Below are 19,189 nucleotides of genomic sequence, written 5' to 3' on the forward strand. Positions count from 1 at the left end.
CCAGAACCGGTTCACCCCTCACCTCAAGGGGGCTCAGCCTCCTGATTCATGGGAATTGAAGTGGGTACAGGTGATGGGATATCATCTCCAAGACCGAGTTATGCCAAGTCCATGACCCCTGTCTGCATCCCTGTCTCCAGCACCACTCCCCCCTCTCTTTCCTCCTCAGAGCAAACAAATCCATTTAGCAAGTGTGTCCTGTGATAAAGACATGACAGTCACCCATCCTCTCATTACAAAAACACTGAGGCTCAGCCAACATGGATCCTACTAGGAACACAGGCATAAACTCAGATTCTGATCCTCCCAGCTGAGACTCAGTGGAGCATGGACTCCCAGCCTCCTGAGTCAAGGAAACAGAGGTACCTAGCCGAGCCACCTTGGATGCAGCTGCACACAAACTGAACTCATCAATGCCTCTTGCTCTCAGTTGTGAGTAAGAGGGGAGGCAGTGTTTCACAACCCTGGACATCAAGTGTAGTCTCCAGGCTTTGGGGTGTGCCCCGGCCTCTCTCTATCTGCCCAGGCCCTCCAACCCACACTGGCCTTTTACCCAACCTCCTCCTAGGTCCAAACTCAATCCTGCCTCTCAATTTCTGCTGCCTTCCCCAACACACTGCTCCCCAAATTGAGCAGGACTGGCTCTCTATTATCATGCTGGTGCCAGCAGCAATGCCACCCCACTGACATAATTCTGAGTCCCAACCTAGGCACTCCAGCTGTCTTTGCCACACCTGGCCTGTTTGGGCTCTGGCTCTTGCTCTTTTCTTTCATGTGCATGTGTTTCGAGGTTTTGAGTTTCTCCCACTTCAGAACTGCAGCTGTAGCAGGGTAGAGCTCATGAGGGTGACATTCTGAGCCACATCCAATCCCATCAGGACTGTTAACTGGGGTGATGCCGGAACACAGTGCTGAGTGAACACATGGGAGGTGGTTGGACCCACCTTGCCTCTGAGTGGCTTCCTTTCAGGACAGGAATGTAGGGATGTGAGCCCCTGGCGTGCGATGCTTTGCACAAGGCGTGACCATGGGCTCCCTTTCCTGGCAAAAATGGCTCCACTCAGCATGGAGAGCACTGTCATTCCTGGTGGCTAACAACAGCCCTGGACCCCAGAAAGGAACCCACACTCAAGATTTACATCTGAGTGTGCATGTCCTTGAGGAAATGAGGTCTCCTGATCCCAGGTGCAAAGAGGTAAGTCCTCTAACTCCAGGGGCCATGAAGGGACATTTGAGTTTCCCTTGTCCTTCTTTCCCTCTTCTGAACCCTTGGTGTCCTCACACTAACCACAGTTAGGACCCTGGCCTCATTCCCCAATGAGGATCATTAGGCTCCATAAAGAACAGTCTCTAAGATGCTCAGTGGACCAACAACCTCTGCACAATGTATAACCCTCTTCATCCAAGATGCAAGAGGATTTCTATTTAGGAAAACAAGGAAAGGGAGAGCCTTTGTCAAGGACACAAGGACATTAGTGAGTGAGTAGTGATTAATGGATGGAGAACTATTTCCACCACCAACTTCCAGGAGCATATATGGCCCTTTGGAAAATTCTGCAGTGTGTTGGTGATTAAGGAGAACGTGTGAATCCAGGTGTCACTAAGTCCTCTCAGCCATAAGGAGGGAAACTGCCATAAAAGAACTAGGACAAGGGTGCGAGGAATGCTCACTGGGGAGAGATCGGAAGGAAGGAAAGTGTACTCATTACAAAAGTGTCGCCTGAAAATTCTTAGCCAGCCAAAAGTCGTGCGAACTTGTGTGGAAAAAGAGTCTTTGCACAGTGATGAAGCTAAGAGCTCACATGATGGAACACAGCCTCAACTGGGACCAAATCCAATATCTGATATTCTTGTAGGAAGAGGAGAGTCTGGACCCAGATACCAGGGAGACTGGGGAATACCAGCTATGTGAGGTTGGAGCCAGGATGGGATGCCCATATGGGAACCACAGATCGTGGGCAGCAATAGGAGAGTGGGCAAGGGCTGGGAGAGTTGGGGAGACAGTCCCCTAGGAACCTGTGAGGTGTTTTGGCAGTGGGACCGCCCAACACCTAGTGTGTGCCTTTGCTAAGACCTCTACTTTGACAAGTATGATGACCAGGCCAAGGTAGTTTTTTTCTCACTGTTTTCTGCTGGCAGAGGGAATGACTGCTCTCCTTGACCAGAGGTAGTTGTTTAGTGCTCAGGGTGGGTGACTGTGCCCTCAGTTGACAGAGCCAAAGTACTGATTTATGGAAATCTCTGCAGCAGGAGGGTTCAGGGCGGATCAGCGTGTAAACCTGGCCCCTCTTCTGTGGATCTCAGAGGTGAGGCACATGGCCTCTTCCTCCACAGAAGCAGGATCATTGCTGACTTGGCTCAGTGTGGATCCTCCCTGGGTTGTCGCCCAGAGAAGCTAAGGAAGAGCAGTTGGAGAGCTGGGCTCTGCCCCTTCTCAAATGTTGCTTTTAATGGTCACTGAAGTCTTGGGCTGTGGTTCTGCAGGGAGGCCTTTGTACCTGGGGAGCTGAACTAGTTTGCAGGGTTGGGGTGGGAGGAAGCTTTGTGCTATGGACCCATTACTCCAGTTCGGAGGTTTAGTTACTTTTATCTGAGATAAATGTTAGGTATTTATTGAATAAGGAGAAGGCTATAACAGAAAAAAGACTCATTGATCCCATTAACTAGTGATCATTATTTTCACTTTATTGTATAAATCTCTAGTAGTGGCTCTGGTTGAATACTTGTTCGAAGCTATAAGCAAACAAACAAGTAGTTTTGCAGTACTGGGGATTGAACCCAGGGGTACTCTACCACTGAACTACATCCCCAACCTTTTTTATTTTTTATTTTTTTAGTTGTTGATAGAACATTATTTATTTATATGTGGTGCTGAGACTCGAACCCAGTGCCTCACACATGCTAGGTAAGTGTGCTATCCCAGCCCTTCCCTTATTTTTTTATTTTGAGACAATGTCTTGCTAAGTAGCTAAGGCTGCCCTTAAATTTGTGATCCTCCTGCCTCAGCCTCCAAGTCACTGAGATGACAGGTGTGTGCCACCATGATAGGCTTGAAGTTCTATATTTTAAAGACTAAGTATCAGGAATATTTTCTCCAGGCTTAAATGTTTATAAAGGGATGGTTTAAGTCTTTAAGTCAGTCTCTCTCTCTCTCTCTCTCTCTCTCTCTCTCTCTCTCTCTCTCTCTCTCTCTGTCTCTGTGTGTGTGTGTGTGTGTGTGTGTGTGTGTGTGTGTCTTTGATATCAGTAATTGAGCCAAGAGGCACTTAACCACTGAGCCTGATCCCTAGCCCTTTTTATTTTTTATTTTGAGACAAGGTCTCACTAAATTGCTGAGGCTGGGTTTGAACTTGTGATCTTTCTTCTTTAGCCTCTGAACCACTTGGATTATAGGCATGTGCTGCTGCACCTGGCTGATTTAAGTTTTAATTAAAATCTCGCTGATATTGAGCATTTTAAGTTAGTTTTTCCCTAACACTTTGTCAGATATCCTTATATGCATAATGTTTATGCATTTCTTTCCTTAGGTTAAGTTACCAAGTTTAGAGTGCTCTGGATATGCAAATTCTTCAGACTTCTGCTGTCACTTTGCTCCCCGCCAAAAGGCATTCAATTCACATGTGAACCTGTGCTTGCCTTTCTCACACCCTCACCAACATGAGATGCTGCTTTCTATTCCTGTAACCATGTACCCATGTGGTGTATAAAGATTGCTTTGGGTTCATCTGCATTTCTTTGGCTGAAAACTTTTCACAGGTTACCCACATGCATTCGTTTTGAGTTTCCTTTTTTTTTTTTGATGCTCTGTTTGATAAATGACCTTGGTGTGACTTTGAGCATGAGTAGGAGTTTATACCTCCAGGACTAGGGCTGAGGCATTCCTGGGCAAGTGCAGGTGTGATTCCATGGAAAACTGCTTCCAGTGGACATGGCCTATGTTTTTGACTCTTCATCCCATCCTGATTATGAGTTCTGGAGGAGAATATTGCAGTGGCTCTCGGGCTCTGGGGCTCTCCCAGGCTGCCTGAGCCCTTGCACAGCCGGCTTGGCTACCATGCCCTGGCTGCCCTGTCTGTGGCCCAGTGTGCTGGGTACCTACAGCTGGTAGGATTCAGAACAGTTTAGTGTGGCTGAGAACCCTTCAGGAACATCTTCCAGCAAATGGAAATTATTTTAAAACAAATTGATGTGTTTTTTCTGTCAAACCTACTTGGAGCATAAACAATGTTGGCCTATAAGCTGCTCCCCTCTGACAGACAGGCCTGTGTTTAGAGTGTGCCTTTCAGCAGAGTAAACATGGGTCTCAAAAGCGAGTTGTCACTGTGTGTGTCTGACTCGAAAAGTAAAAGTAGCGCACACATGGAAAGGGAGTCTCACAGACAGTTCTGACACCGGAAGGTGGCATTTCTCAGTCATTTATTTTCCTACCACCGAAATTACCACTTCCTGTCCAGGTTTTATTTATTTATTTATTTACTTACTTACTTATTTACTTATTGATTGATTGATTGATTGATTGATACTGGGGATTGAACCCAGTGACACTTAACCACTGAGCCCCATCCCCAGCCTTTTTTGTATTTTATTTAGAGACAGGGTCTCCTTGAGTCGCTTAGGGCCTTACCAAGTTGCTGAGGCTGGATTTGAATTTTCGACCCTCCTGCCTCAGCCTCCCAAGCTGCTGGGATGACAGGTGTGCACCATAGCATCCGGTACCTGTAAAGGTTTTAAAAGCGAGAAGTCCTTTGGTGTTGAAAGGATTAAAGGGAAAGAAATACCCAGTCAATGTCTATGGTGAGATAACTGATTTCATTTTGTTCCTTTGCCATCTGGGGAAATCAAAAACATCTTGCGAAATATTTCACCGTGTGTGTGTGTGTGTGTGTGTGTGTGTGTGTGTGTGTGTGTACATACACTGACACCCTCTAGACTGTGCATCTCTTGAGTTCTCTGCTGGGTTCAAGGTGGTTCTCCCACTCCCAGGGATAATATCAGCTGCATTAAATTGGCCACAGCCTCCCTAGAAGGCGAAACAATGCTTTTAAGGTTCTGATTATGTATTAATGAACAACCAGGCCAAGGGTCACTTGCCGAAAAAGCTACAAAGGGAGAAAGCCACCTGAATCAGAGTGAACTTTGCTCTTAAAATGTGGACGATGTTTGCTGGAAGGGGTTTATTACACAAGAGGAGCAACTGTACTCTTTGATGTGGGTTAGCATCCTGGCCCCATTAGGTTTGGGGACTTCCCAGTGAACTGCATCTTTGCTAGCCTGGCAGTGCTATGTGGTAGTGCCTGGGTGTTGAGAAGACTGTTCATGGACAGAGTACCTGTCTACCTGTGCACACAAAGGTCTGGCCATTCATGCCCATTTCAAGTCACCTTAAATTTGAATGTGACATTAGCCGGGCATGGTGGTGCCTGCCTGTCATCCCAGCAGCTTGGGAGGCTGAGGCAGGAGGATCATAAATTCAAGGACAGCCTTAGCAACTTAGTGAGGCCCTCAGAAAATCAGAGAGACCCTATCTCTAAATAAAATACAAAAGGGCTGGGGATGGGGCTAAGTGGTTCAATCCCTGGTATTAAATGAAAAAAAAAATTAGGGTGACATTGAAACACCCAGTCTCCTCACTTTTCCTCTGCAAAGACTTTTCCAGAAATAGCTTGCTCATATTGTCAACTGTGCCTGCCCAACCACAGAAAGATCCTAATCTTAATCTAACTAATTTATTTCCCCTACTGTGGTGACATTTCCTCCTGCCTTCTGGCTTTTTCCTAATTTCTGAATGACAGGCCACTGGGAGCCCTGCTTTCCACAGTCTTATTAAATAATTACATAAAAGAAGAAAAAAGGATGCTCTTATGAAATCCTGAGAAATTGTTTTCTGGTGAGGGATAAGCTCCAGCTGAGGGCTCTTGGCTCCTTCTGGGAAGCGGAGAGAAGATAACTTGGTGGGAGGGAGTTTGGGTTGTAGTATCATGGTTTCACCATCTTAAATTTGGATATTTGGTCGGGTCTTGACTTCATTTGGTACTTAGAGGAAAGGTTATTTCTGCATTTTTGTGGTACAGAAGTAACTGGGCAACTTTTTCCCGTCTGGGCTTTTGAAAGCCTGCTAAGACAACAGGACTATTTCCCCAGGCCTTTTTGTATTTTAATTAGAGACAGGGTCTCCCTGAGTTACTAAGGGCCTCACTAAGTTGCTGAGGCTGGCCTTGAACTAGTTATCCTCCTGCCTCAGCCTCCTGAGCCCCTGACTTGCTAAGTCACTGATGCTGATGTCAAACCTGAAATCCTGCCTCAGTGTCCCAAGTCACTGTTATTATACACAGGTGAGACCCTGAGTTTTTTGAATATTCAGAATCATTTATTCATCACCACTCATTCTGGAATATTTTTATCACTACACCAAATTCTGTACCTGCTGACAGTCCCTCCCTGTTCCTCCTTCCTCCCATTCTCTAGCATGACCTACTTCCTGTGTCTGTGGATTCACCTATTCTGGCCATTTCATATAAGTGGAATCCTACAGTGTGTGGCATCTTTCATACTTAACTATAGTGTTTCCAAGATTTCTCCAGGTGTAGTGTGTATCAGTCCTCATTCTGTTTAAAAACTTTTTTTTTTGGTACTGGGGATTGAACTCAGGGGTGCCTAGCCACTGAGCCACATCTTCAACCCTGCTTTTGTTTTTAATTAGTTGTAGATAAATACACAATATATTTATTTATTTTTAATGTGGTGCTGAGGATGGAACTCAATAATGCCTCACATGAGGCAGATGCTTTACCATTGAGCTACAGCCCCAGCCCCCCTCAGCCCTTTTTAAATATTTATTTTAGATAGGGTCTGGCTGAGTTGCCTAGGCCCTCTCTAAGTTGCTGAGGCTGTCCTCAAACTTGTGATCCTCCTGCCTCAGCCTCCTGAGCCACTGGGATTACATGTATGCACCGCCGTGCCCAGCTCTTCATTTCTTTTTATGTTTGAATAATATGCAGTTGTTGGGGTATACCACATTTCAGGTATCCACTTACCAGTTGGTGGACATTTCAGTTGTTTTCTCTTCCTGGATGTTAAGGACAATGCTATTGTGAACACTTGTCTATAAGTTCTGCATGGGTGTATGTTTTCCTCGGTCTTGGGTACTTAGTGAGAATGGGGTTGGTGGGGCAGATGGCAACTCTTAAACTTTGAGGAACTTCTAGGCTGTTCCTAATGAGGCTGTGTGCACCTTTTCTCACTGTCACCTGCATTGTATGAAGTGACCCATTTCTCCATGACCTGGCCAGTACTCAGTATTACCTTTTTTTATTTCAGCCATCCTAGAGGGTGTGAGGTAGTTTTGATTTGCATTTCCCTGTTGACTGATGAGGCTGAGCCTCTTTTCCTGTGTTTATTCTCTAGATGCATGTCTTAATAGGAGAACTGTCTACTCAGACAGTTCTTTAATTGTTAATTGGGTCAGCTGTCTTCCTCTTGTTTGGTGTGGGCAGAGTTCATCATAAAAAGACTCAGGTATTCCAGTTTCAAGTCTCACACCCCAGATAGTTCTTCTTCTCCTCTCCAGCTTACCTTCCTCAGGTGAGAAGAGATTTATTCTTAAGGTTTTTCAGACTTCTGAGATCTTCCAGTGCAACTGTAAATAGGTATTACCCATGCTTCTCAATTTATGAAGGGGTCATAGCCCTGTCATAGCCCTGTAACCCTTCAGAGTTAAAAATGTTAAAAATGTTGTAAGTCTGAGATGCATCGAAAAGGACCGACCTCCCAAGCATCACAGGGGCAAAGGGGGGTCAGCAGAGTTGGTTGTTTCCCCCTGTAGTCACAAGGCTCCCCCTTGTACATACCACTGCCCACAAACCACCCAGAGGGGATTCTACCTCTGTTCCAGATCAAGTATTATTTCTCCTGAATGTACCTGGCTGTTGAACGACTGTAAAGTCAAAAAATAGTTAAGTGGCCAGGGTGCCATGGTGCACACCTGTAATCCCAGCACTTCCAGAGGCTGAGGCAGGAGGATTGTGAGTTCAAAGCTAGCCTCAACATCAGCAGGGCCCTAAGCAACTCAGGGAGACTCTGTCTCTAAATAAAATACAAAATAAGTTTGGGGACCTGGCTTGGAGGTTAAGTTCCCCTGGGTTTAATCTCCAGTATCAAAGTTAAAAAAAAAGTAAAAAAAAATGTTATGACTATCCTTGTCTATTAACTGGCCCCATTTCTTTGGGAGTAAGGTGGGTAGTAGATGTGGTTGAAAAAAGCAGTCATTATTCCCTCTCTCTTTTTTTTTTTTCTTTGGCAGTACTAGGGATTGGGCCCAGGTCTTAACATGGACTAAACTAAGCAAGTGCTGTCCCACTGAGCCCCAGCCCCAGCCCCAGCAGTGGTGATTCTTGGAGTGAATCCGCAATTCCAGATTGTTCAGGGATGCTTATCACAGTGTTTGCTAGTAGGAGAATGGGAGAATCTGCTCTGCTCTAACTTGAGGAGATTTGCTGTGTGTGTGCATTTATTGATCTCCCCATCTGACTGTTGTCTCCACTCCAGGGCGAGCCTGCCTGTGCTGCCCCCTGAGCTTTGCAGCTATAAATTAGAAATGCAGCACTGAGGCTGTCTGAATGTGGGCAGGGTAATTTCTCTGGACAGGTTTACAATAGGGAGGTGTGAAATGCTTGGTGCAGAATGGAAGCTAGGGGAGGGATGACATCTTAAAATCGGGTGGCTGCAGGGTGGTGGGCTGATGCAGCTAATTGAAAACTATGGCCCTGGTGACTATTAATGGGAAAGCAAGAAACCAGAGGGAAAGTACCTCATGGAGTCCCTCAAGGAGGTCAGCACTGAATTTCTGCAAAACACTTGGAACCTCTGACCTCAGTGTGCATGATCAGACCCTCTGGTTTTGGTTTTGATTTTCTACTCTGTAATCCCATTTTAGAATTGAGTGGAGAGCATGGTGGGAAGGTTAGGGAGTGGTAAACTGGCAAGAATACCTTTTAGGCACACTTTGAATGGATCCTGACAGCCTCACCTTAGGGGACTGCTGAGTGAGCTGGCTGGCCATTGGGCTGACCTCTCTAGGCTGACCTCTGCAGGCAAGTGAGGTAGCCCTTGGTTGGCCCTACAGGCGGCATTTCAATTTTTTTTTTTACTTTATTTTTCCTTTTTTTTTCTTGTTTTAAAGATATACATGACCATTGGGTATATTTTGACATATTCTACATACATGGAATATAACTTATTAGGATCCCATTCTCGTGGTTGGACATGATGTGGAGTTTCCCTGGCCGTGTGTTCATATATCAACATGGGAAAGTTCTGTCCCATTCATTCCACTGTCTTTCCCATTCCCACCCCCATCCCTTCCCTTCATTCCCCTTTGTTTGATGGAGTGAACTTCTTCCCTCCCCCACTCCTTTATTATGTGTTAGCGTCCACACATCAGAGAGAGCATTCAACCTTTGGTTTTGGGGGACTGACTTATTTTACTTAGCCTGATAATCTCCAGATCCATCCATTTACCAGCAAATGCCATAATCTCTTTATGGCTGAGTAATATTCCATGGTGTATAGAGACCACCTATTCTTTATCCATTCACCTGTTGAAGGGCACCCAGGTTGGTTCCATAGCTCAGCTATAGTGAATTGAGCTGTTGTAAACATTGATGTGGCTGCACCACTGTAGTGTGCTGACATTGTGTCCTTTGGGTATATGCTTAGAAGTGAGATAACTGGGTCAAATGGTAGTTTTATTCCAAGTTTAATGAGTACTCTCCATACTGCTTTCCAGAATGTAATAGTAGGCATTTTAAAACTCCTGAAAAGACCTTGAAGTTTCATTTATGATGTTTATAAACTGGGAATCTGAATTTTAACAAATATTTTAGTTGTAATTGGACACAATACCTTTATTTTATTTTTATGTGGTGCTGAGGATTGAACCCAGGGCTTTGCACATGCTAGACGAGCACTCTACCACTGAATCACAACTCCAGCCCTGTGAATCTGCATTTTAAAACCTATTAGGAACTTTGCTTTGGAGTCTTGTGTGCAAGAGCCCCCATCCTACACTTCCTGGGCTCAGCTACAGGTCCTTGTATCCCCTAAGCCCTGCCTTCTCCTGTGGTTTCTTGATACCAGCAACTTTCTGAGATCTGGTCCAAGTAGGACTGGGTAGATTCCCCTGCAGAGATTTTTCTGGTGTGCCTTGTATTCCCCTTCAGGTCACAGATTAATCTCCTTTCACCACAGAGGGCCATTCCAGAACACCTAGGTGTGAGATTTGCTAATGTCTTCATCAAGAATGCCTCTGGAACATGTCTCTGCTTCCTGGCTTGGCCTGGTTTCTTCTGATTGCAAATTCCTTGAGGGCTGAACCTATATTGTTTACCTGAGTGACTCTGGAGTCCAGCACCACTCCTGGCACATATCAGGTGCTTAAGACACGGTCTTGTGTTCAATGACCTTTAAACCAATTGTGCACGGCCCTTGGCTTTTCTGCTGGACACTTTTCTCCTGTCCGTGAAGTGCCTGCCTCTGCACACCTCTCAAGGTGTCCTGCTGTTGGCTGCCCTATACATCTGCCCTTTTGTTTGATTATTTTGGGGCGGCGGGTACCAGGGTTTGAACTCAGAGGCACTCGACCACTGAGCCACATCCCTATCCCTATTTTGTGTTTTATTTAGAGACAGGGTCTCACTGAGTTGCTTAGGGCCTTGCTAACTTGCTGAGGCTGGCTTTGAACTTACAATCCTCCTGCCTCAGCCTCCTGAGCCCTTGGGATTACAGGCATGGGCCACTGTACTCCGCTGGCTGTTACATTTTATGCCCCTGGGGTTAACTGTTTGCCTTTTCAGGACCACTTGTGTCACGACCCCCTTACCCGCAAGGAAGACGCAACTCAGGAATCTTCTTTCAGCAGTTTATTCAGGCCCTTGATATTTTCTAATAATTCTTCTAATAATTCTCGGATGCCCCTCCCAGCCTTAATAAAGCACCTCGAACCCCAATGCGAAGCTGCCACGTGGACCCTTCTCACAAGGTGTTAGAAAACAACACGCCAACTCTCTCTGATAAGGAGTTGACAACACGCCAACTCCCTCTGATATGGAGTTGTCCTTCACAGACCACAGTGGAGCCAGCGCCATCATGTAATGGCGACCACAGTCCGCAGGAACGGCTCACCACACACTTGTACACATTGAGATTGGTAGTTGGTTAAAACCAAAAAAAACAAAACCAAAACCTACACTCATTTCCATTAATTTCAAACTCCATGGTCACAACTTGCAGAAAAGTCCTTTCAGAGGCATGATGGAAAATGTGTGGAGATGGTGCAAGAGATAGAATGTCCCTTGAGGTGTATGGTGGTTAATATGTGACTTCTTTAGTGAGGCTTACACGGACTTATGTGGCCTTGTTGCTATTTTGGATTCCTGAACCTGGGTTGTGCTTTGGCTTACACTAAGTCCCCAGCTTTGGAGTTAAGTCAGGCCCTGAAGTTTAATTCCCTTTGGTTAAAACAACAACCAGCGACTGTTGGGTAATCCTCCTACAAGCAGCAGATTGGAGGCACTCAACTAGTGGCTGGAGAAGACTGCATTGGGTCCCCCTTTCCCCTTACCTTGTCCCCAGTACACCTAGATAAGATTTTATGGTTCTGTCTCTGGCTCAAGGAAGAGAGGTGGTGAATGGATGGTCTGTGGGGAGAGAGAATGCAGGGGTGTGTCTGGGATGCCAAGGTGTGTCTTCATGGACTGAGACAGGCTGCCTTATGGCTTGGCATCTTTGGAGGTCTTCTGTTTAGGGGGGCCAAATGAGAAATGGGAAATGCATGATCACTATGTCTTATAAGCAAAGCGGGGTCCCTTGGTGCTGCGTCTCTGCATTGCCAAAGCTGCCTACCTGGACTGTGTAACCCAGAGGCCAAGAGACTGGGCTTGTGGTGTGTCTGGCTTCATATGCTTGCAGTGCTGCCTGCTCCTAATGGCCACAGAAACCATCGGTTAAATGAACCAGTTGTTCAGTGAGAGCAAGAAAAGGGGTGTTTGCACAAACCACCTTTAAAATTTCTGATCCCTGGTGAAAGTCAGTGGGTTTGTGAATTATTAACAGGAGTGTACATGAGGAAATACTGGCTGTTTAAATGTTATACATAGTTTTTATATAAGGAAAGAAATGAAAGCTGACTACACCCTCAGCTGCTACCTTTTTTGGCTGTGGGCCTGCTCTCAGCAGAGGCAGGAGGCTGGCCACTGGCAGACCACACGGGCACATGGGCACACGGGCATCATGTCAGCTCATCACTCACACTCACATTTTGCTTAGAAGGCAGTGGAAGTGTTTTGCAGCCTGTTGGGAGGTATAAAGGTGAAGGTGGTATAAGTTCCTTACCAGTGCCCAGAGTCCTGGACAGGGACATGGGAGGGCTGCCCGTCTGCTGGGGAAGGTTGTGTCATCAGAAGAGTAGTGTAGCAAGTTGGCGAGAGCTAGCCTGAGAAATCTGTCCTGTCACTTGCCCTGGGCTTGCAGGTCCTTCTTTAATTTGTCACTACACAGAAAAACATCCACTAAGGCTTTGATTTACACAGAAGGGTGTCCCCTTGGTGGAAGCCAGGAAAGCTCATTGACAGAGCTCCAGCTTAGCACCCTGTTGAAGACTTTGAGTCCTGGGGAGAGACTTGGAGAAAAATCCATCTGTGAACCTGGTTTCCACTATGCACAGATATTTCCAGAATCCCCAGAGCCTCGTACCGTTGATGTATATTTAATATGTGCTTATTAGTTATACATGACAGTAGAGTTTATTTTGGCATCATACATACATGGAGTCTAACTTCCCATTCTTGTGGTTGGACATGATGTGGAGTTTCCCTGGTCTTGTGTTCACATAGGAACACAGGGAGTTCTGTCCCATTCATTCCACTGTCTTTCCTGTTCCCATCCCTCTCCCTTCCCTTCATTCCCCTTTGTCTCATCCAAAGTACTTCTATTCTTCTTTACCTGACCACTTTATTGTGAGTCAGCATCCACCTATCAGAGAGGACATTTGGCCTTTGATTTTTGGAGGATTGACTTATTTCACTTAGCATCATAGTCTCCAGTTCCATCCATTTACCGACAGATTCCCTAATTTTGTTTTTTCTTTATGGCTGAGTAATATTCCACTGTGTATATGTACCACATTTTCTTTATCCATTTATCTGTTGAAGGGCACCTAGGTTGGTTCTATAGTTTAGCTATTGTGAATTGAGTTAACAGTTGAGATTAATGGGCTAATTATTTCATCTGATGTTTACCTGGAAAGACGAATTGCGACTCACCTTTACTGGGAGTGGTACTAGTGGTGGTGTGTGTGTGGGGGGGGCAGAAAATGGGAGGTTAAAGGGGAAGGGGGAAGGAGGAAGATGTTGAGGAAGGTTGGAGCTGAGCATAAAGAAGGCTTCTTTATAGCTTCTTCCATGCTGGCTGGAGTTGCCTGCTGGGTGAGGAAGTGACACTCAGAAATGCCTGGGTTCAGTTACTTTCCTGCAGGGTCTAAGCCTTGCTCATTTCCAGCGCATGAGCCATGCCTGACCTTGGAAGGGAGAGAGCAGATGCCTCAACTCCTTTCCCTGCCTCTTGATTGTCCTCAGGTGCAGTGCCATTTGATATTGGCTGTTCTGCAATACTTGGAGAGCATTATTCTCAAACTGCCAGGATTACAGCTGACATAGACCTCGGGCCCTACAGCCAACCAGCCTGCCTCTATGGCAGTGGCAGAGAGGAAACTCAAGCTGTAAATGAATCTTTGTTTTGGGGCTTTGTAGTGGCAAATGATGTGAATGAGTGGATTGAAAAGGGTGCCTGGTTTTATATGGCTGTGAATGCCCAGGCCGTAGATAAATATTGACAACAATGGTGGGAAAGGACAGGCCTACCATTTGTCTCCTTCCCCTAGGAAGAAAAGCTCTTTTTTCGGGTGCTTGTGACCTTATAAACCACCCTGACAAGTCGGTGCAGGTGCACTCTGTGCTGCCACTCGGGGTTTGAGAGTGGATGGTTTTCACCTTGGGCTTGTGCAAGCTTTAGCCTAACCAGATCTAAACTTGCTTTGGCTTATTTATCCCAGTTGTGTTTGTTGCAAGTAAATGTTGCCAGCACAGTTTTGCCAAGTCATGCAAAATCATGCCGATCTGGGGTGGGAGCTCTGAGTGTGTGTGGGGGGGAACTTCAGAGTGGGAGGCCAGTCCTGGAGACTTGGCTGAAATAAGGGTCGAATCTGATATCTGGATGCCCTTCTGAGCCAACTGGGCCTGCATCCTGAACCATGCTTTCATCTCCTATATTTTGGGGGCATGGAACATAACCAGCCTACATTGGAAGAGGGTGCTGGATTTGTTCCTGTGAAGTATGCAGCAGCAATCGGTACTCACCCAAAGGCTGTTGTTCTTGTGGGAGCAAAGTTGTGTAAGAGTTTCTTGATACAGGACAAGATGAGCAGGAGCTTTGACAAACTCGGACTTAATGTTGTCTTCTTGTAAAGGTGATGGCTAGTCTTGGAGACTGTGTTCATTGAATACAAAGCTGTGGGCAGAGACTTCCCAGTGTTCCCAGTTCAGCTACCGCAATGGATGTCTGGGCTTGGTGTGAACCATGGGGTTTGATTTCCTGCTCAGACGTGAAGAAGCCATGTGGACTGAGTCAGCACAGTGAGGATAGAGTATCTACAGATCCACAGGGTAAGGGTGTGTTTTTTACGTTTCTGTAAGTGGGACTGTCTTTTGGTAAGGTGGTTTGTTTAAAAAAAATACTCACATTCTGTAGGTACAGTAATAATTATTGGCTGAGGTACAGTTTATGAAGTAGAATTTACTGCTAAGATCCACTTTTTTTTTGGTACCAAGATTGAACTCAGGGGCACTTTACCACTGAGCCCCATCCCCAGCCTCATTTTATATTTTATTTAGAGACAGGGTCTCATTGAGTTGCTTAGCACCTCACAGTTGCTGAAGCTGGCTTTGAACTTGTGATCCTCCTGCCTCAGCCTCCGGAGTGGCTGGGATGACAGGTGTGTGCCACCATGCCCACCTGACAGGATCCACTCTTAAGACAAATGCCTTGGGAGTAAATGACCTGGAACTGCACACGAATGTTGTTGAGTGTAGATACAGGACATATGGAAGAGGTGAGGCATCTTTTTAGAGGCCTTGGTGAATGAATGAGTCCAAACAAACAGAACTCCAAAGAAAACCACAGCCAGGTTTCCAATTGACATAAAAATTGACTGTATTTAAGGATGGAGGTAGCACAGATTATCTGATGCTTTATCCCTGTCATTTCATGGCATGTGAAGTTTCTTCTGGGGGCAGGTGTTGAACCCTGGGCACTCAACCACTGAGCCCCATCCCCAGCCATTTTTTGTATTTTATTTAGAGATAGAGTCTCACTGAGTTGCTTACAGCTTCGCTAAGTTGTTGAGGCTGGCTTTGAACTCATGATCCTCCTGCCTCACCCTCCTGAGCTGCTGGGATGACAGGTGTGCTGAAGTTCATATTTTAATCAAAAACCAGTCTGTAAAATAGTGCTGGCTGAAATGCTGTGTTGTCAAACCCGATTTCATATCTTCTCAGCATTTCAACACCCAGCATTTGAGGTCTTGCCACTGCCCCACCATGGTGGGGAAAATTATCTTTCAGGTTGTGAGTGTTTGGTTATGTCATAGTGTTATAGAAAGAAACACTTTTGATTTTTGGCTCCAGCTGAGCATTTCATAGTACACATAAACCTTAAAAAGCCCCATGGAATAATGGGCAGCATGAGATCCCACTTTGATAACCCAGCCACTAAAGTCTGTGACTCACTGGGCAGCTGACCTTGCAGACCTCTGCATCTTTTTTTTTTATTTTTTATTTTTTTTGGTTCTGGTGATTGAATCCAGGGCTTTGTGAATGTGAGGCAAGCACTCTACCAACTGAGCCATATTCCCAGCCCTTCATGTTCTTTAAAATACTTAGCCAGAGATACTCGTGCAGCTCTTGAAATGGTGTGGGTAGATTCTGTTTTCTCATTTGGTTGGTTGAGAGCTTTCAGTATTAATTATTGGTACAGTATTAATTATTGTAGGTACAGTATTAATTATTGGCTGAGATACAGTTTAGGAAGTAGAATTTACTGCTAAGATCCACTTTTTTTTGGGGGGTGTACCAGGAATTGAACCCAGGGGCACTCAACCCCTGAGCCATATCCCCAGCCCTATTTTATGTTTTATTTAGAGACAAGGTCTCACTGAGTTGCTGAAGGTCACTCGAATCTCCGGATTCAAGTGGCCTTCATTTTTTGGTTGTGGGAGAGTCCAGAAAAGGGAGACAGGTTAAGCCTAGAAAATGTTTGAAGGAACCTTGCACTTCATCCAGGGCAGGACAGCATGAATTTTATATTTGCTTTATAGATTCTAGACACTCAGGCTTCACACAGGCATGAAGAGAGGTCATGGAGATGTTGTAGGGATGATTTCCATTTAAAGATAAAGGACCTGGGTAAGTAATGGAAGTGTTGGGGCCACCTGTTTGGCCTGTGGGCTTTCTTATGAATGGCTTCACTCTTTTGTCCTTTAATTTTTTTTTGTAATTTGGTATGGAGGTGGGGGAGGAAGGAGAGTCCAGTAACATTAAGGTAAGCTGTTGTTTGTACAAATGTATTTGCTTAAGACAGTTCACTTTCATTTCATTCTTTGTCAGCTTGAGGGAGGGAGACAGGCCACTTATGATACATTGGTCCCTTTGTAATCCAGAAGTAGATCTGGCTAGAATCCCCATGTAACTACTTACTTTACTAACAAGAACAAAAGCTTCTGATCACTGGTGTGTCCAGAATCGAGTCACCACCAAGTTTACTTTTTTAATCTTTTGGCACACATTTCTGTCATAGGAGGGTTTTACACTGATATTTCCTCTGATTGGATTATGTTGGTGAATTTGTCAGAATGGAGGTTAAGTGAAAAGGGCACAAAATGCCTTGACTGTTTCCTGATTCCTGGAAACTCCTGGGTGACAGTGACTTTTAAGGATTCAGAGGGAGAGAGTGTTTTTTTTTAAATTTGTTTGGACCTTTTTATCTCCATCTTGGCACCCAGAGAAGGAGTAATACATGGTTGGGGGTTTAATTCCTGAAGAGTCCAGTTAGTGGCATCGGATTTTGTTATCCTTTTATCCCAGGGAAATCCTGGGGTATACCTTCTGCCAGAAAGACAGGCTTGGCATTTGCCACCTTGTTCCTGTGGCCAGGAGTACTTTTATGAGGCTATGTTAAAATAGTTATTTTCCTCCCTGTGCCTCAGGTGTGGGCTCAGAGTGCGGGAAATCCTGAGTGTTACATACAGACTTGTGCTAGTGTTGGAGAAAGAACTCAATCACAGGATTTCCTAGGGGGTGATTGTGTCAGAATGTATGCAGTTCTGATGCATGGTACCAGGAAGTCTTCCCAAAGGTTACTGGTTTGCATTTTTCACCCTAATTAGCTATACATTACAGTAGAATGCATTTTGACACATCCTACATAAATGGAGTATAACTTCTCATTCTTCTGGTTGTACATGATGTAGAATAACACTGATTGTTAATCATATATGCACATAGGGTAATAATATCTGATTCATTTCACTGCCCTTCTCACCTCCTTATCCCCTCCCTTCTCTTTACTCCCCTCTGCCTAATCCAGAGTACCTCTGTTCTTTCTTAGCCCTCATCCCTTTATTGTGAATTAGCATCCATATACCAGAGAAAACATTTGACCTTTGTTTTTTTGGGGGGATTGGCTTATTTCACTTACCATGAGAGTCTCCAGTTCCATCCATTTACCTGCAAATGCCATAATCTCATTTTTCTTTAAGGCTGAGTAATATTCCATTGTGTATATGGTCCACATTTTCTTTATCCATTCATCTTTTGAAACACACTTAGGTTGTTTCCATAGCTCACCTGTTGTGAATTGAGCTGCTATAAGCATTGATGTGTCCATGTCACTGAAGTATGCTGATTTAAAGACCTTTGGGTATAAACGAAAGAGTGGGATAACTGGGTCAAAAGGTGGTTTTATTCCAAGTTTTCTGAGGAATCTTCATACTGATTTCAATAATGCTTGCACCAGTTTTCAGTCTCACCAGCAATGTACCTTTTCTCCCACATCCTTGTCAACAATTATTGTTGCTTGTATTCTGGATAATTGGTCTGCATCCTTTCTGAATGCACCCCAAATGAATGATTTTAAAGTTGCAACGTGTCTTTAACAGACCAAATCTTACTCTGGTGGTTGTGAAAGTAGGTGGACTCCCGAAAGTGCACATTTATAGGGGCAGAGGGTACAGGTAGAAGTGTTAAGAAAGAAGAACAATAATCTGTAAGCAGAAGCACTTGGAGAACCTCAGATTCCAAATTTATCTACTTGAGTAAAGCATCTTTTTCCTCAGCCTTATCCATCTCCTGCTTCCTGTCCACTTTGAGTTGTTTTCACTACTTCAGAGGCAAAAGTCTCCACTGCCTGCCTCCTGAGCATGGTTTTCATGTAGGAGACTCCTCCATCCCTCAACTGGGAGGACCTCCAGCCTCTGAGCCAGAGCTGAGCACCTTGTGCTCCCGGCATCAGAATGACTTCCCTCTGGCTCCATGGGTGCCACCTCTTGGGCCTGCATGGCCTCCTTGGGGACAGGGAGGCATGGCTATCCTCAGTTCTGCTGGACAAGGCCCAGGATGGGGAAACTGTGCTGTGCATGGTAGATTTGCAAAGTCCTGTAGAGCTTAAAGACTCTGAAAGGGTAGCTTTGGGATTCCTTTATGGAGCCTGTAGAACAGGGAGGCAGTCCTGAGCATCAGGACTCACTTCTGGCCCTCTGCTCTCCTTTGCCATTTCTACCGAGCCTCCCTGTAATGCCAAACCCAAATGGCAGCTTTATGTGCATCTTTACTGCTGATGATCCCAGGGACGTTCCCTGGGAGGGTCAGGCCCTGGGAGGGTCAGGACGTGGCAGGTAGCTAGCTCTTCTCTGCCCAAAGGCCGTTTGCTTGTTTAGTATTCACCAGCTGCAGGGCCAGTGTGCCAGGGTGCCTCTTCTTAATTAAATTAATTAATCTTTAGGAGCCAATGATGCACGGACCATGTAAATCAGTGACTGTTAGGGAGATTTGTAGGCTCCCCCGCATGCCTCCATGTCCAGCCTCCA

Source organism: Ictidomys tridecemlineatus, unplaced genomic scaffold (assembly GCF_052094955.1).
Source record: "Ictidomys tridecemlineatus isolate mIctTri1 unplaced genomic scaffold, mIctTri1.hap1 Scaffold_110, whole genome shotgun sequence".
In the NCBI taxonomy this organism is placed as follows: Eukaryota; Metazoa; Chordata; class Mammalia; order Rodentia; family Sciuridae; genus Ictidomys; species Ictidomys tridecemlineatus.